Consider the following 18,777-nt stretch of genomic DNA (forward strand, 5'->3'; position numbering starts at 1 on the left):
TATTTCAAATCAGTACACTGAAAATACCCATTACCTGGAAACTAAGGAGAATATTTTTATTTTTTTATGGCGAGCCAGACTCCCTATATTATTATTGAAAAGTAAAGTTTCTAATGAACCAGAAAGGAAATTTATTGTAAAGCAACACTCAAACTAAGCACATGTATTATCACACAAGGTTATGTGTACACCTACCAGACATGTGCAATCTCTATGTCAAAGCATTATTTTCAAAAAGTTAAAAACACAACACGTACAAATATAGAACAAATGCATGCCAAAGAATCATAAACTCATTAATGACTAATCCAGTAAAAGAGCATTTTGAGAAACTAGGAATTTACAGGCATTTATAGAAGAACATTAGAATGAGATTGCTAGGTTACAAAAAAACTGATCAATGTCCTACAGGGCAATAAAACCTTTGTAGTTACCATATGTACCTGAAAAAAAAAAAAAAAGAAATCATCAATTTCAGCGTCTAAACTCCAATCAAAAGGTAAATGACCAAGTCAGACATGGGTGTATTCTTCTAGGTAATTAAACAATCATGTGGGCCTATTAAACAATGTTCCTGCATAATGTCAAAAGGTCACTCTATCATACCCTCTCTTTTTTTAACTTTTTATTTTACATTGGAGTCTAGTTGATTTACAATGTTGTGTTAGTTTTTACAGTATTTACAAGTTGTGTATAACTTTAATTAGCACACAGATTTTAACCTTATGCCATAGAACTCAAACTGGAAAAAACAAGTATGATATTTTGAAGGAACGTATTACATATGGTTTCCTGCCTCTCAGAAATAGGTAGACATAAATAATTCAGTTTTTAAAAGTTATTCAATATGATGCAACAGAGCCTATAGCAATCAGCAACGCAACGGGCCCCAGGTAGGCAGACTGAGTGGGGACACTTTGGAAGTTACTCTGAAGAACTTTGTATGTTGAAGCCAAGCCTTTAAAGGCTCTGAAAAGTTAAGTGGGAAGAAGATCCAGAGGTTAATTTCATATGTTTTTCAGGATTAGAATTAGAATTGCAGGCAAACCCTGGATCTATTCATTCCAAATTGTTTGAACTCTTTTATACTTTTATAAGTATACTTTTATATTCAAATTCTGATTTTGATTTAAAGGGAAAAATTCAAATTCAAATTTGCTCAGTTAATTGAGATTTTTGCCCGTGAATATGTCCTTTATTTAGTACTCTTGAATGATTTGGGGTTTTTTTTCCAAATCAACTCAAAGGAGCAGACATTCTTGAGCTCCAGTCTTCTCCCCAGAACAGGCTTTCAGGCGTGGGAGGGCCACTGATAATGTGTCTTTAGGGTCATTTTGTTTGTTTGCTTGAAGAGTCTCCCCCAGTTGCATAAGCTTCAGGACCCTCACAGCTCTAGCCTTGCCTGTCACTCTGTGTTGATAGTCACATGGACTTTGTAAGTTTTTTTGGAGAAAAAAATGTTGTTGTTTTCCCGAAGTTTTCAAAAATATTCTGACCTCAGTATTTCTGGGAAGTTTATTCAAATATGATTTTTTTTAAAAAACGGTCCGTTTACCAGTTTGTTGAAGACTCTTTCCAACAAGTCCAAGCTCCAGTGCTTACTAAATACCTCTCTCCATATTCTATGCTCATTTTCCCCAACATGTTTCACTAATCACGAATGGATTCCCCATTCACCTGCTCCAGGGGCACATCTTCTGATAGGCTCCCTCCCTAAACCAAGGAACCTATTACATATGGTCTAATGCCTTTCAGAAATAGGTAGACATAAGTAATTCAATCTAAATATCAACCAAAATACTGACATTTTCTTATTCAGATTATATCTCTTCTTCCTCCCCAAAGATCTGAAAATTCATAAAGAAACAGTAGATTCACACGGATAATCCTGATTAACTTGGAGGATTCGACTCACTCTAGAAAACCACTAAGCACACTATTGAGACAAAAAGAAGCCTGCACCAATTAAAACAGTAGCAGGATTTTAGTCCATATTACCCAAGGTGAAAACTTCTTTATGGACTGTATTGTCTTAGCACACATGGCATTACTTGAGATTGACTGTGCTCACATAGCAATAGAATATGTTGATGACACTTAGCAAATAATTACAAAGAATCTGTGCCCATTGAAATGACAGGAGTTCTGACAAACAATACCCTTGAGAAGAGACATTGGATAAACACACTATTAGACATTCACTTAAATCAATTCTCACGATTTTATACTTCTTAGCAGTTGTAGCATTATGTTCAGTTCCTCCATTCTGCAATTCATGTATTTTTATCCCAAATTCTTAAGGTTAATCATGTTATTGGGTTAGGATCATTTATACAACAAGTGTCTCACTATTATACTGTGTATGTTATTTTTCTTTTCAAAGAATAATATTGTGTGATAATATCTATTAGAGGATCATATTAATAAACTTTCATTAAAGATGATACAGTAACACTTTAGCACATAAGGAGCCATTGCTCCAGTGAAGAAAGGATTCAAATCTGATACAAATCTTCAAATTGAGGTGCTAATATATTTGCCTAGATCAAGCACTAGGTATTACATGAAGAGCACATGTTTGTCTCCCATGCTGGCCAACAAAATGGGCTTGATCTGCTCCCCCAACCAAGGGCAGAGACCTCTCACACATATGCAGGACGTAACAGGGAGGAGACATTGTTGGATAAAAACAAATCCTGATTACCACTCCTAGAACAGTGATTCAAGTTGTGTGCCCCACCTGGAGTGGGCCAGAAATACATCTTTTATTCTCACAACAAGAAGGGCACTTTTGACAGGGGAAGGAAACAAAAGAAGACTTCTAGAGAAAATTACAAGTACTGAGATTTAACAAGGTGCGGATGAGTGTGTAACACTCACTAAATTGAACCCCTGGGTCTATAAATATCATCATTTACGTCAAATAATCACCATCAACAGCGGCTGAAATGTCTAACACTGGCTTCAGTCCTTTTCAGAGACTTCAGTCCTTTTTCTTTTCACTGGGGAGTAGAGTTAGGGAGGACAGCAGCTACTAGCTATAGCTGGTACTTTACTTATATGGGGAAAATAATTCAGCTGTAAATTAACTTCCAATTGTGTTGTTCCTTAATCGGGAAAGAGTGAACATTACTCCTTAAAGTGACATGCGATCCAGGAGACAGATTTACAATACTAAATATGCAATCAAAATACTGACATTTTCTTATTCAGATTATATCTCTTCTTCCTCCCCCCCCCCCAAAAAGATCTGAAAGTTCATAAACAAATAGTAGATTCACAGGGATAATCCTAAAACAGAGAGCTACTGCCCTCTTCCACTTGTGGCTCATGGTAGGAAGTGAGCAAACCAACCACTGTCTGCACAACAACTTCTGGAAAACAGGGCTCTAACTTGGAATCTATATTCTAACTTTCCTCTTGCATTCCATTTAAGAGGATAACTCCATTAGAATAACACTTTCATCTTGACTAAGTACAAAGAGTTCTAGAAGGCAGACCAAGTAGAGATGCACAATTTTTAAATATCAGGTCCTAGAGGATGCTGTCCATTCAACTTGTTTTATCTTCAAAAAGACAGAGAATAAGAGAAAAAAAAATAAAGCCCATGTTTTTGGCTATTTAGAAACATTACTCTCGCCCTGTGTAGACTCCTCCGGACTTAAAATTTCCCATTAATTATAAAGATTCATGTCAAAACATGGATAATTTCTGAGATGTCAAATGTTTCAGCCAAGTCCTGTATGAGAGTATGTCTTATGCCAGAACCTCACCCAGGTTGACCCCCACCCGCCCCCCCGTCTGACTAATTTACTACTGAGAACCAGTTGTAAATAGAGGAAAAATGTCACTGTATCCTTTTGGGGAGAAGATCTTTACCTTTTTAAAAATTTACATACAGTTCTCATTATTTTATCAGGGCTTAAGAATATTTCATTTTTGTTAGTTTTAAAGTCTTGTCTGAAAAGATTACTTGAGTTCTTAAAACACTTCTTAGGAATAAAAGGTTAGCGATCAAAAGGCTTGAGCAAATGCTGGTGTTCGTGATTTCTTGTTGGTAGCCTAAATCCCATCCGGCTGGCAAACTCCTCTTTAGAATTTCTCAAATGATGGGACAGGACTAAAAGAACCCTCTACCTTGATTTATGTAGTAACAAATTTCAAATATGGGTTTGAAATACCTTGCTTGTATATACATCTACACATACAAACAAACACCTCCCAAATATTCGAGAGTTAAGGAAAAATCCAATTGGTCAAATTAGCTAATCTAGACTATAATACGATAGTATTATATGTAATATTATAATAATAATAATATATGTAATATATATAATATATATATTATATATATAATAGTAATTATATATGTAATCTAGACTATATAGACTATCTATCTAGACTACTATATATATGTAATATATATAATATATATATTATATATATAATAGTAATTATATATGTAATCTAGACTATATAGACTATCTAGACTATTACATATTACTATAATATGTAATCTAGACTATAATACGATAGTAATATATGTAATATTATACTGTAATATAGATTATTATAATATAATAATCTATATTATAATACTATAATATATAGAATATAATAGTCTATAATCTAGACTATAATTACCTCTACTGCCACAAAGGATACTGTCAAATGAGATTAGCAAGCAATTATCAAACACAGTTTGTGTACCCTCTATGAATCTTTAAGTCTGCAAAGACATTTAAATATATACTTGACACTTGAACAACTATAGTAGCCAGCTTTGCGGTGATCAAGGACTCTATAGTATCTAAAATGTTCTTAGCCATGCAAATTTACATAGGTACTTTTAACTTACTGAACTTTTCATCAGAGTACTAAACACATCTAAATAAAACAGAGGCTGAAAAGTGAAAACTAGCATTGACATTTGAAGAGTCAGCCAGAGACCCAGACGAACTGAGCTTAGAGATATATTCAATTCAGAAAAGGATATCTGCCTGGAGATTCAGACATGGAGCACCTCAGAGCATGTGACTCTTAAAAAAGATGCTCAGTATGAAGAACATGATACCTCTGTGGATTTCAGGGAATAAAATACAAACAGAAAATAAAGAAATATCAAAATAACCGATCTTGCAATATCCTGTAATCACAACTAAGGAGACAAGAAAGGCAGCACAGCACTCTGCTTCTCTTATAAGGGAAGGATTTTTGAAGCCATGTTTCCTTTAAGTAAGAGTGACCTCTAGTGACTTTTTAATTGCACCTCAGTGTACTAGGTTAAGTTATTCTACAATTCTTTTATACTAGCAAATCATTTAGTACTACATTTTTAATTTCTTAGCAAAGTGATAAATGCTTTACTGCAGGACCTAAGGCTTTCATGTAAATGCCTCCATTGTAATTAATTCATGGAAACTGTGCCCAAAGCTAAATTAAAATTCTGTCTGAAACACGGGGCAGTATTTTCTTAAAGGAGACTAAGGCTCATTTTCAGGAGTGACTCATATAATATGGCATTAAATGAGCTGAAACTAAATGATGACAACACAAACTTATCACAGCCTCGGGGCATATATGGATGAATGCTGGAAGGGTAACTATTTGTACAAAATGCTTTTCACTGTAGCACAAACTTCCTGGTAAGGGCAGAGTTCCCCAGCCCACCCCACCCCCAGCAGCAAGGTCGGTTTCTAACGTGCCTACTAGCACTTTCTTGAAATGCATAATAGCTTGCCTTACTCCCTACAACCTGATTTTTAAAAAATTCTTGAGGGGGATGGGGTGTGGATGTAGGACTAAGGGGGCTTTCTTCCAATCCCTCAAGGAAAGAAAAGCCCTATGATGGAGATTTCAATCTGAATAACACTTCGAAAACTTTTTCCGATTTCCAGATTAAAATGCCTTGAGGTCGGCTGAATCAATTTGGCTAGCATCTTTAGATCAGACTCACATTGCCAGTCCAGAACTGAGAGGTTAATACATCTTCACTGAACCAACAAAATGAGAAACACAGCACATCACGATATACAAGCATGTGCACTTGCAAATGAACCTGAATGGCAGGGTATGTTTTTCCTGTAAGCAAAAGCCTTCTAATTCTGAGGGGTCGATCCTTCTCGTAATTCTGCGGACTCACCAGGTTTGCCGCCTGGGCTCTGCTGCGGAGCCTGCCCGCCGCTGCAGCGCCCGACTTCTTGGTACCCGATTCCGCAGGGCGCCGACTGCAAACATCTACGCTAATGCAGGACCCGGCCAGGTCGGCCAACGATTTCCTTTCTGACATAAATCCTCCAAAATGTATTCATAGTAAAAAGAAATAAATGACATATTGGCATGCTCTTCTCTCCTCATCTCCTGCTATTCTCTCTCAGGTCTCTCTCCGCCTCAATATTCTCATGCTAATTTTAGGTTTTACTAGAATTTGAGCTTTCTCAATGAATCTTCAAAACAACAGCACACAGACAAAATTCAGCTCACAGACAAGTCAAAACAGGCTTTGTGTATTACAGACTTGACAAGTGGAAAAACCATTGTAAACCATCCTATCCAAGCGTTGGGACTTTGCGATGTTTTTTAAATGCCTCATTTTCAGAAGCAGACCAGTGATTCCATTTGTAAAATTCAATTATTTTTTTTAAAAAACACGAATTCTCAGTTGTCAGTATAAGTTTTAAAAGATTTGCTGTACTCACAAGTATTCCCTGCTGCTAATGTACTCCAGGGCTGGGCAGACAAAAGAAAGAGCATCCTGAGACAGGCTCCCGCGGCGGAGTCCATGTTCACAGTCGCCGGGGCTCCCCACCCCAAAACCCAAGGTGTCCAGACAGCTGCTCTGAGCCGGAGTCTGCAAGCTCCCTCCCGCTCGGGGTAGCTAGCGCTCCCTCCTCCGGGTTCGGCGAACCCGCGCAGCCGGCGGGACGGGAGCCCCAACCTGCAGCCACACCCCTATACGCTCCCGCCGCGCTGCGAGCTCCACGCGTCCCGGGCGCTCCTGGCGGTGGCGGGAGGAAGTGCGAGTCAAATCGGTGAAGGTCTTCAACCTGCGCTCGCTCTGAATCCGAATCCGCGGTCCTAGCTCCTTCACCGGCAGGTTTCCCACTCTGAACAGCTGAGCAGTTCAGTGGACTTAAGTCTCAGACCGAGCTTCACCACGCTGATGATGCTTGAGCATTAACACTGATGCTAGGAAAAATGTAAGTTTTTTTTTTTTTTTTTGGTTGAAAAGAAGTTAGGACAAGTAACTAATCTGGTTTGAAGAAAATATTTACATGTACTGAGAACTGTTGTAAAAAAGACTGCTTTTGTTTTCCCAACTCATTTAATGATTCATATTTAAAAATAAAAACCTAAAGAACCTTATTATGGTAATCATTTCGAAATATATACGGTTATATATACAGTGTTATGTGTCAAAATACATCTCAATAAAGCTGGAAAAAATTAAAATTAAAAAATAATTAATTAAAACACCGACCCGACTTCTACTATAATGTCAGCATTTTATTATGTATATTCCTACTTGGAGATTTGAGAATTGTGGTCAGCAGATATATAAAACTAAAAACTGGCATCCTGGGAGAATATAAAACTAAAAACTGGCATCCTGGGAGAAGGAATCTTACTCCAAATATCATCACGGAAGTGACGTTATGTTAAGTGGGTAAACTGAATACACTTAATTGAAGAATGAAGAGTTTTGAATCAACTTCTATATACTGTATGTGTATTCCTTTCCATTCAAATTCTTTAATACAATTACCCAAAAGTTCATATTGAAAAATGATGGAATCTAAAAGGCATCTTAAATAAATAAATAAATGGATAGATAAATAAATGGATAGATAGATAAGCAGATAAATAGATAAATTGTTTCAGAGTATACAGATAGAGGCCTGATGGCCCATGGAGGAAGAAGGATTTCAAGATCCATGACCTTGAGGTAAGTCACATGGCCTCCTCTACTTCCTAAAGAGGCTGCCAGCAGATGTAAATGAAGGAGGTATGAGCATGGCATCACTAGGATCAATACTCTCCTAAAACTGTGACCAGACTCATGACAAATGTGCTGAGACTTAGGAACAGTGTCCAGGCATTCTTGCACCATCCAAAGTGATCAGAAGATGAAAGTAACTTTAACCTTGAGTAGGGCATTATATGCCTGAGAACAAAGCAGAAAAGCTGTTTTTATTATTTCTATTCTGCAACCTGGGTAAAAAACAAAAACAGGAATAGAAAATGTAAATAGCTTGGCAAGGCCACAGAATTTACAAGTAGAATTTGACCCAAATACGTAGATTCTGATCCCAACTTTCCAGCTTTCTCCACTCCTACTCAGGGCCCCTGGGAATCAGGAACTCTTCCCACCCACCCCATCAATCAGCAGTCCTGGGAAACACTGAGCAAAGCTTGCTCGGAGGGTGCATTTAGAACCTTGAAAAAAGCCACAAGCGGTAGAGTGACCTTCATTTATTAGTCAGACATTTTCCTAGTGCCTAATACATGTCCCAGAACCTGAATATGGTATTTCTAATTTTTAAAGCGAATATAAATTAATGATTTACATTAAGTGTCTAATATTTTTTAAAGCCTATACAACAGACAGTCTGTGTGTGTGTGTGTGTGTGTGTGTGTGTGTGTGTGTGTGTGTAATCTAAATAAATGGTCACAGCATTCCTTTGAAGTAAATGTTACTCTGCCCATTTAATGGATAGACAGACTAACCTCAGAGAGTTTAATGGATGTGTCATAAAGCAAGCCAGACTTGGACCAGGTCAGCTGAGCTCTGAAACCCCTTCTCACTGGCCCTCAGGTCTCTGAAACAGAAAAGTTGTCACCTGGGAAAACTCTATTCAGTTGTTCATGGGAAATCCATTTAAAATGGGTTAGAAGGCGCCTCAATAATTGATGTCAATTAAAACCAAAAAGGACAATGCTGGTAAATTACTTGAGCAGACATTCAGGATGGATTTTCCAAGTCAGACATGAAACAGCCCATGAGGGATTGAGATTTGCAGGCAGATGTCCTTGTGCAGTGCACAGCATTGACCACTGGACAGCACTGGGGCTATTACATGATCTTCCAAGACAAGGGCAGCCCCAGGTGAGGAGGCTTGAAGAGACCAGGCAAAGCAGGGCCCAAAGCAGGGACTTGCCAGCAGACAGCTGAGGCGACTCCTGGTTTTACCCCTTTCCAGCTGCCTTCTTTCGCTGGAGACTTCGTGGCTTTGTGCTTCACTTTTCTTGTTTGTAGAATGGTGATGATAGCCAGTCATAGAGCCATGATGAAATTACAGGCCTGAAACCCCCACAAAGGGATGGAAACTGCTGAGCATTCCACGTACCAGCCCCAGAGCTGCCCTGGGAGTTGGTACCCACCCGTGAGACCCCCGGCAGCTGCTCAGCATCTGTGATCCTCAGCTTCGTTGTCTGTTTCATAAGATAATAGAAGTCTGACCAGCAGAGAACTGATCCAAGGGTTACAGGAGAAAATGAATGTCAAGTACTTAACACCATGCTCATCCACAGGGTGCTGGATCAGGTAGGCTGATGCTAGAGCTCCAGGCTCAGAGGAGAAAGGATGCCTAACGGGACCGCCAAGGCCTCCAAGCTAAATCCCTGCAGGCCAGGGGCAGTCCGCTGCATTCTGTGACCTGTTTCCACAGCCCTTTGCTCTTTTATGTAAGAAAGATGACAGATAATCAACAAGGACCTACTGTATAGCACAGGGAACTCTACTCAACATTCTGTCATAATCTATATGGGAAAAGAATCTGTAAAAGAATGGATACATGTATATGTATAACTGAATCACTTTGCTGTACAACTGAAACTAACACAATATTGTAAATCAGCTATACTCCAATATAAAATTAAATTAAATTTTAAAAAAATCAAAACAAAGGAAAGGTGAAGAAAATGTGTAGATCTAATCTTGCACATTTCTATAAGTGATGATTCAAACCCCACAAATCACGCACGCGCATATATGTATGTGTCTGCAGAGTTCACACCAAACACAAAAGAGAACTTGAAATCAGCACACGTCACAAATAAAAGACAAGAAATCAACTGCCGATGTTCAGAAGTGTGTGGACCCTCATATGTGTAAGTGCAGACAGGCTGCCTAGGAAAGTATATTCTAAGTGAAACTACACCCTTGGCATTTCCTGACCAAAGTCTTCTGTTTTCCTGCTCACCTGGGAGCAGTCTGTGCACTCAGGATTCCCTACCGAGAAGAGGAAGGATCAACTCACCCCACCCAAATGAAATCCTTTCTCAATGCTCTCCACAGATCAAAACATGACTCCATTCATTTTTCTTCTTTATTCAGCAGTTTTCTCCCTGTAAATTATTTCTGCGTGTTTTATCTAAATCTGGGAATACATTTAACTTTACTCCTGTAATGGGAACAGATTTATCATTAAATCCTCTGAAAGAACACTGTGAATAAAATATAATAGTATTTCTATTAGGAGTCATGTTTCCCATAAGCCCCCAGGCAACAAATCCTGAAGAACAATTATGGAGAGACAGACTGCAGGGAGAAGGATTGTCACATGTGTGATAAAAAACACACTGCACGGTGTCTTTGCAGGTTATCTCTGATGAGCTATGTTCCCTATAACTAGCCCTTGGAAGCCCCGGTTTTAACAACCAAAGGATTATGCACCTAATTACATAAATCTCAGCTAGAGAATAGTCAGCCTCATATTGTTACCCGAAAAACTAGGTTCGCCTCTTGGTGGGTGTCGAGCCAAAAGACACAACCAAGACAAAGAGTGAGAGAAGGAAGGATTTGTTACTTGCAGCAAGTAAGTAGAACACCAGGGATCTTTCCCAAAGCAGTGTCTCCCCAAACAGCAAAACTGGGGAAGTTTTAAGCTAAGGGTACATGTATATTCATGAAAGGACTTGGGAGGTAGGCAGAGCCCAGGCTTTAGTTGATTGAAATCCGGAGGATCAGAAAAGGTCAACGCCATCATCCCTTAGGTTCCCTCTGACCTGGTGGTTGAGCGCTTCAGGCTCATCTTTACCATGGAAACAGAACTGGAAGTCTTTACAACTGATACATTATTACTAGTGCTACTTCTCTTGCCTGATAACAGTCAGCATTCTTGTTTTCCCTTAAGATCCTTAATTACTGAGACCTGTTCAAGGGCAAGCACTCTGGCCAGGCTTAGATCACAAAATGGCTTGTACTAAATGAATAGGTGTTCTCTTATGTCCAGAAAGCCATGCCTGGTTTTCTTTCTCCATAGACCCCCTACCTTATTCTGCTTATAATATTTCTTTCCAATTCAGCCCATTTCAACCCAGGAGGACTTTTGGGGACTAACAAACACTGGTATCTAAGATAGAACAAACCACAACTAAGAACTTGAAGTATAAAAGCAATACTGCATGGTATTTCCAAAAGTGCTTAATAAACATTTCACAGGATTGCGCATAAACAACACACTTTTCCTGACATTCTGGCACAAGTAGAATCAGAGAGGCTTAACGTTAAAATGAAGTGCAGAGTCAGCTGTCCAGCATTCTACCCAATTCAAGCACCACAGTCTCCAATATCATCTTGCACACATGTCCACTGATGGCAGCAGCTGAGGTGCACACATATAGAGAAAAGGGAGATTCTAGAACTTCCTTCTATCATATCACAAAGAAGGATAAATTCACAGAATCAACTACATGAGTGTCCAGGAAAAAAAATTCTTTTTTTTTTTTAAACTTTTAAAATTGAGATATATTATACCCTTTAAACAAAATTTCTAATTTTATGAAAGGCATAAAAGGTCACAATTTTTCTTTACTTCTTTGGGGTAGGAAGAGGGAGGCAGAGTTGAGTGGATCCTTAAAAGTCCTTTTCTAATTTAAAATTAAAATCAACATCTGATCTTGACCTAAGAATTTTTCTATTGAGGTATAATTGACATAGAACACTATATTAGTTTCAGGTGTACAATTCAATGATTGGACATTTGTGTGTATTGCAAAATGAACATCACAGTAAGTCTGGTTACCATCAATCGCCATACACAGTCACAGATTTTTTTCTTTCTTCTTGTGATGAGAACTTTTAAGATTTACTTGCAGCAACTTGTAAATATGCAATACAGTATTAATAACTATATTCACCATGCTATACATTACATCCCTGTGGCTTATTTATTTTATAACTGGAAATTTGTACCTTTGGAACCCCCTTCACTCATGTCACCTACTTCCCACCCCCATCCCCACCCCCCCAGTCTGGCAACCAACCATCTCTTCTCTGTATTTATGAGCTCCTTTTTTTTCTTTTTAAGATTACTCATATAAGTGAGACCATAGGTTATCTTTCTCTAACTTATTTCACTTAGCATAATGCTCTCGAAGTCCCTCCATGTTGTCACAAATGGAAAAATTTCCTTTTTCTTAATGGCTCAATAGTATTCCAGTGTGTGTATCACATTTTTTTAGCCATTCACCCATCAATGAACACTGAAGTTGTTCCCATGTCTCAACTATTGCAAATAATTCTGTAATAAACATGGGTGTGCATATATCTTTTGGAGTTAGTGTTTTCATTTTCTTTGTACAAATACACAGAAGTGAAATTGCTGGATAATATGGTAGTCCCAGTTTCGATCTTTTGAGGAAACTCCATGCTATTTTCCATACTGTCTGTACCAATTTACATTCCCACCAAGAGTGCACAAGTGTCTCCTTCTCTCCACATCCTTGCCAACACTTGTTATTTCTTATCTTTTGATGATAATCATACAAACAGGTGTGAAGTGATATCTCATTGTGGTTTCGATTTGCATTTCCCTGATGATTAGTGACGTTGAGCATCTTTTCCTATACCTGTTGGTCAACTGTATGTGTTCTTTTTTTTTTTTTTTTTTTTAATTTTTTTTTTTTTTTTTTTTTAATTTTTTTATGGCTGTGTTGGGTCTTCGTTTCTGTGCGAGGGCTTTCTCTAGTTGTGGCAAGCGGGGGCCACTCTTCATCGCGGTGCGCGGGCCTCTCACTATCGCGGCCTCTCTTGTTGTGGAGCACAGGCTCCAGACGCGCAGGCTCAGTAATTGCGGCTCACGGGCCCAGTTGCTCTGCGGCATGTGGGATCTTCCCAGACCAGGGCACGAACCCGTGTCTCCTGCATTGGCAGGCAGATTCTCAACCACTGCGCCACCAGGGAAGCCCTGTATGTGTTCTTTGGAAAAATGTCTATTCAGATCCTTTGCCCATTTTTAATTAGATTGTTTGTTTGCTATTGAGTTGTGCGAGATCTTTATATATATTAGATATTAGCCCATTATCAGATACATGATTTGCAAATATTTCTCCCATTCAATTGGTTGCCTTTTCATTTTGTTGATGGTTTCCTTTACTGTACAAAAGCTTTTTAGTTTGATGTAGTCTCACTTGTTTATTTTTACTTTTATTGCCTTTGCTTTTGGTGTCATATCCAAAAAATCATGGCCATGACCAATGTCCAGGAGCTTACCGTATATGTTTTCTTCTAGGAGTTTTATGATTTCAGGTCTTAAATTCAAGTCTTTATTCCATTTTGAGTTAATTTTTGTATGGTATAAGGTAGTAGTCTAGTTTTATTCTTTTGCATGTGGCTGTCCAGTTTTGCCAACACCATTTGTTGAACAGACTGTCCTTTCCCCATTGTATATTCTTGGCTCCTTTGTGATAAATTAAGTGACCATATATGTGTGCGTTTATTTCTGAGCTCTCTATTCTGCTCCATTCATCCATGTGCCTGTTTTTATACCAATACCATACCATAGTTTTGTAATATAACTTAAAATCAGGAAGCATGATGCTTCCAGCTTTGTTCTCTCTTAAGATTGCTTTGGTTATTCAGGGTGTTTTGTGGCTCCTTACACATTTTAGGATTTTTTTGCTCTGTTTCTGTGTAAAATGCCATTGGAATTTTGATAGGGATTGAATTGAATCTGTAGATTGCTTCTGGTAGTATGGACAGTTTAACAATATTAATTCTTCTAATCTATGAGCCACAGAGTATCTTTCCATTTATTTGTGTCTTCTTCAGTTACTTTCATCAGTGTCTTATAGTTTTCAATGTACAGGTCTTTCACCTCCATGGTTAAATTTATTCATAGGTATTTTATTCTTTTGATGCAATTGTAAGTGGTATTGTTTTATTACTAGCATATAGAAATGCAACCAATTTTTGTATATTGATTTTGTATTCTGCAACATTACTAAAGTTGTTTATTAGTTCTAACAGTGTTTTTTTGGTGGAGTCTATAGAGTTTTCTATATATAATATCATGTCATCTGCAAATATTGACAATTTTACTTCTTCCTTTCCAGCTGGGTGCTGCTGATTTCCTTTTTTTTTTTTGCCTAATTACTCTGACTAGGACTTCTAATACTACGTTGAATAAAAGTGGCGAGAGTGGGCATCTTTCTCTTATTCTTGATCTTAGAGGAAAAGCACAGAGTATGACATCAGCTATGGGCTTCTCATATACGGCCTTTATTGTGTTATAACCAATTTGAGTTTATTGCACAGAATTGAATCTAAATTCAACCATAAGCATTTTCATGATTATCATTAAAAGTCTTTTTAAATTGAAAACAAGACTGAGAACTCGTAATAGTGCTGGTTAATTAAAAAAATACACCCTTAAGGATTAAGTTTATTCCATAATTCCAGTGATATTTTTTTAGGCTGAAGTACTGATGAATGAAGTACTCCAATGTAGAGGAATCTTGAAAATACTCTGAGTGAAATTAGTTAGTCATAAGGAACCATATATTATATGAGCCCATTGATATGAAATGTCAAAAAGGACAAACCTATAGAGACAGAAAGTAGATGAGTGTTTGCTTGGGGCTGTGGGAGATGGGAGACTTGTAGGCTAGAAAAAGAAAGATTTCTTTTTTTGGAAATTGATAAAATTTCCAAAATTTTTTTTATCAATAAAATTGATAAAATAGATTGTGGAGATGAATGCACAACTCTGTGAATATACAAAAAAACAATTGAATTGGACACTTTAAGTAGGTGAATTGTACAGTAGGTGAATTATATCTCAAAGCTGTTTTTAAAAAGGAATACAGAAACTCTAGAAAAACATTGAATCCATTGACATCTACTTTACCACACTATTCCAAATAGAAATGTAACTGAAAAATGGGAGTTAAAAAACATAAGCAGCAATATCCGTTATTTACTGCCATAATCATGCTGTGAATCAACCAGAAACCTCAGTGGCAGACACCACTTTACTGAGCTCAGGGGTCTCAAGACCACACTCTTGGCTCAGCAGGTGTTCTGGTCTCCTGCACACCTGCCTTGGGGAGGCTGTTGTCCGCTGATAGAGAATGGCCCCATCTGAGATGACTGGACTTGTGTATCATTGCGCAGCAAACAAACCCAGGCACCTCTCACCGCGGTGGCACAGAACTAAGAGAAGAAGCAGAAAAATACAAGTCTGTTCTGATCTTCGTGTGTCACATCAGCTGGCATTCCATTGACCGAAGTAAATCTCATAACCTAACTCGGGATCAAGGGTCGGGAGAACAGATTCTGCCTCTTCAGTAAAAGGAGCTGAAAAGCCATGTGGCAAAGAGGGTGAATCCAGGAGCGTGAAGAATGAGGACCATTTAGACCTCAGTCTCTGCCCAGCACAGGGTATTTGTGATGGAAGAAAACTGAGCAGAAATTAAATATTTGCCATCTGGCAGCTTCACTTTCTCACCATTTTCACTTAAAATTGTATCAGAGGGCTTCCCTGGTGGCGCAGTGGTTGAGAATCTGCCTGCTAATGCAGGGGACACGGGTTCGAGCCCTGGTCTGGGAAGATCCCACATGCTGCGGAGCAACTAGGCCCGTGAGCCACAACTACTGAGCCTGCGCGTCTGGAGCCTGTGATCCGCAACGAGAGACGCCACGATAGTGAGAGGCCCGGGCACCGCGATGAAGAGTGGCCCCCGCTTGCCGCAACTAGAGAAATCCCGTGCACAGAAACGAAGACCCAACATAGCAATCAATCAACAATCAATTTAAAACAAAAAAGACTCATTTCCTCCTCTTCCCCTTTAAAAAAGAAAAAAAAATTGTATCAGAAACTTTGAAATATCTTTCTGTTTCATCTTGATTTAGATAATAGAAACATTTAACATTTTTGTAATTTTGCTTAAATAATGGCTGCATAATTCAAGTAGATTCAAAGGCAAATAGAATCTAACTTATAATAGCAAGTTTTGATATAAATGCCACTGGATGATACTGTGAGTATGTGACATGAGCTGGATGACTTGCTTTTTAATTATAGGAACTTTTAGCTTTTGCAAAGATAACTACTTTTTAAAATGCTTTTCTAGATGTTCTTGTCTTACCACAGAAATACATTCTTATATGTACATGTATAATTCGCATAGAGAAGTGTTAATAACAACTCCCTACACACACACACACACACACACACACACACACACACACACACTTCCATTGCTCTATTGTTATGTCATTGACATAACTGATGAAAACTAGTTTCCTTCATGTCCATACACACATTTATAGGATTAGGTTCGTTTTCCTTGTATTGTAATTACAATATGATGTTATTCCTCAGCTTGAACTAGATTAAAATTTTGCATTTGTATTTTTCATTTCCATGTGGAAAATGAAATCTTACTTTTGCCTGTCAGTCTAAAACCACTTTGAATCGTAAATTGGTCTCCTATGGTAAACCTTTAAGACCTCTTTTTTTTGTTGCTGTAACCTTTTCTACATGGTGGACTTTATTAGTTACATTAATTAAATAACAAATGCCCACCTTATTGAGCTGGGTATGCTTTAATCCACAGGCACAAATCAAAAGAAAGAAATGATTATAACATTAGAGTTAAAAAACAAAAAGCTTTGGTTGATTTTTGTGTAAAGAATGGTTGAAAAGGAACCTAAAGTCGTTCCTTTATTTGAAGGCTTAAGTAATTGTACCTGCCAGGTCATAGACGAGAGGGAGGCCTCTCACTTACCACCCCCTTTTGTGTGTTTCAATTACTGGGAAGGTTAATGGTGCTGAACAGCTGAGGTATGAAGGCACCTTTCATTATCTTCCCCATCAGAAGTCCCCAGAGCCCGTTCACCTTCCCTCGTGTTTATGGGAAAAGACACAGTGTTCTCTCACAGCCCAGAGTACATGAGAACCAACTTCTCACAGCCTAGCAGATCTTTGCCAACATTTTCTGGAAAATAATTCTGCCACTTTCAGAGCCAGCGTGCAATGTAACTTGAACTCAAATACCAACATCATTTAGAATGACTGAAATAATACCTTGATTTTGTGACTTGTATAGTCTCATTCTTCTAAATTTTAACTTTAATGATGCTTATTTATTAAGCAAGTACAAAGTATATGGGCAGAATTTTTCTTTGAATATTTTATATTGAATGAATTGAAATAATTGGGATGTTAAAGGACTAGGGGATGATAATGAACATGTATGCACTGAAGCATTTGCTCTGTACTAGGTAGGTTCTCTTCTGTATCATATCATAATGCCACCAAACATTAAAATTTAAAACTATTTATAGGTGTCCCTTTAAGACCCCTCTTCTCTGAATATCGTCCTCCATGTTGACTCCATCAGGATTCACTTACCTAGAAACAATAGGTAACCTGTGACCAGGGCGGATGTTCAGGGAATGGAAAGGAAATTACGGCTCCACCAAACCTCTCTTGCACAAGTACAGATGTGTTTGTATTTAGCCTGAGACAAAAACTTTGTTCCTTTTCCTTCATTATTGTTCCTAACATGCAACAAAGGCAATTGTAGGAAAGGCAGTGTGGCCCTAAATTCCCCCTCAGCTGATCTTTAAGAACTTCAGACATTTTCCAAAGAAGATTTTGATCTAGGGAAGGACATCAAGCTCCAAATTAAGGTGGAATATGTGGGAAAAAGGTCACTGGGATAGGGTTGCCAGGTAAAATACACCATGCCCAGATAAATTTGAATTTCATATAAATATATAGTTTGGGAGACATACTTACAATCAACAAACATAAATCTGGCAACCTAACATTGCACTGCACCGTATAGATGGCAGATGATTTTAAAAAAGAGGGTCATGGGGATATAAAAAAAGAATGTGAAACTCAGAGTTTTTTCTACGGTAAGGGTCAACAAACTGGCATGAGGTCCAAATCTGCTTTGTTCCTGTCTAAACAATGTTTCATTGAAACACTGCCACACCCATTCATTAAGTACAGTCCAAGGCTGCTTTCACTCTACAGTGGCAGCGTTCAGTAGTTGCAGGCCCACAGAGCCTAAATATTTACTATCTGGCCCTTTAACCAAATAATAAAAAATAAAAAATCCCAGTTAAACTGCTAAAATTACAATCGTCATTCTAAATACTCACTATTTCCCCTCTCTGATGAAAGGCTTCTTTCCATAGGCATGCCTGATATTATAAAGCTGAAAATATGTAGGCTTTTAAATAAGTAATATTATTCTACTCAATGGATTTAAACATAAGGCAATATTGTCACTTCAAGAAAAATAAAAAGAGCTTTGAGAATTTTTTCCATATGTCCACATTTGTGTTTCACAACTCCAGACCACCTAATGCAAACTTTCATTTCTCAGCAAAATGAAGCAGAGGATATTACAAAAGACTCAGCGATGTCAAATCCAGCCACCAGTTAGATCTTCCAATTTTCAGTACAACATTTCCTGCCAGATGTGGCTCAATGTGGCTTAAAGAAGCAATTGTTTAATTCTCATGTGGAGAACTAT

The 18,777-nt window shown here is 38.0% G+C and overlaps 1 protein-coding gene and 1 long non-coding RNA gene across 4 annotated transcripts in view; both read right to left on the bottom strand.

The window, feature by feature from the left end:
* LOC309633337 (serine/threonine-protein kinase WNK2-like) overlaps positions 1-18,777 on the bottom strand; it is a 256,600-nt gene that overhangs the window by 190,748 nt on the left and 47,075 nt on the right. The gene's annotated exons all lie outside the window — the stretch shown is intronic.
* On the bottom strand, positions 117-6,891 carry LOC309633341. Its single transcript, XR_014247446.1, has 2 exons — positions 6,699-6,891; positions 117-443 (listed from the first exon to the last, which is right to left on the bottom strand). It is a non-coding gene; the product is annotated as an uncharacterized lncRNA (long non-coding RNA).

Source organism: Balaenoptera borealis (genome assembly GCF_965194805.1).
Source record: "Balaenoptera borealis genome assembly, chromosome: 8".
NCBI lineage: Eukaryota > Metazoa > Chordata > Mammalia > Artiodactyla > Balaenopteridae > Balaenoptera > Balaenoptera borealis.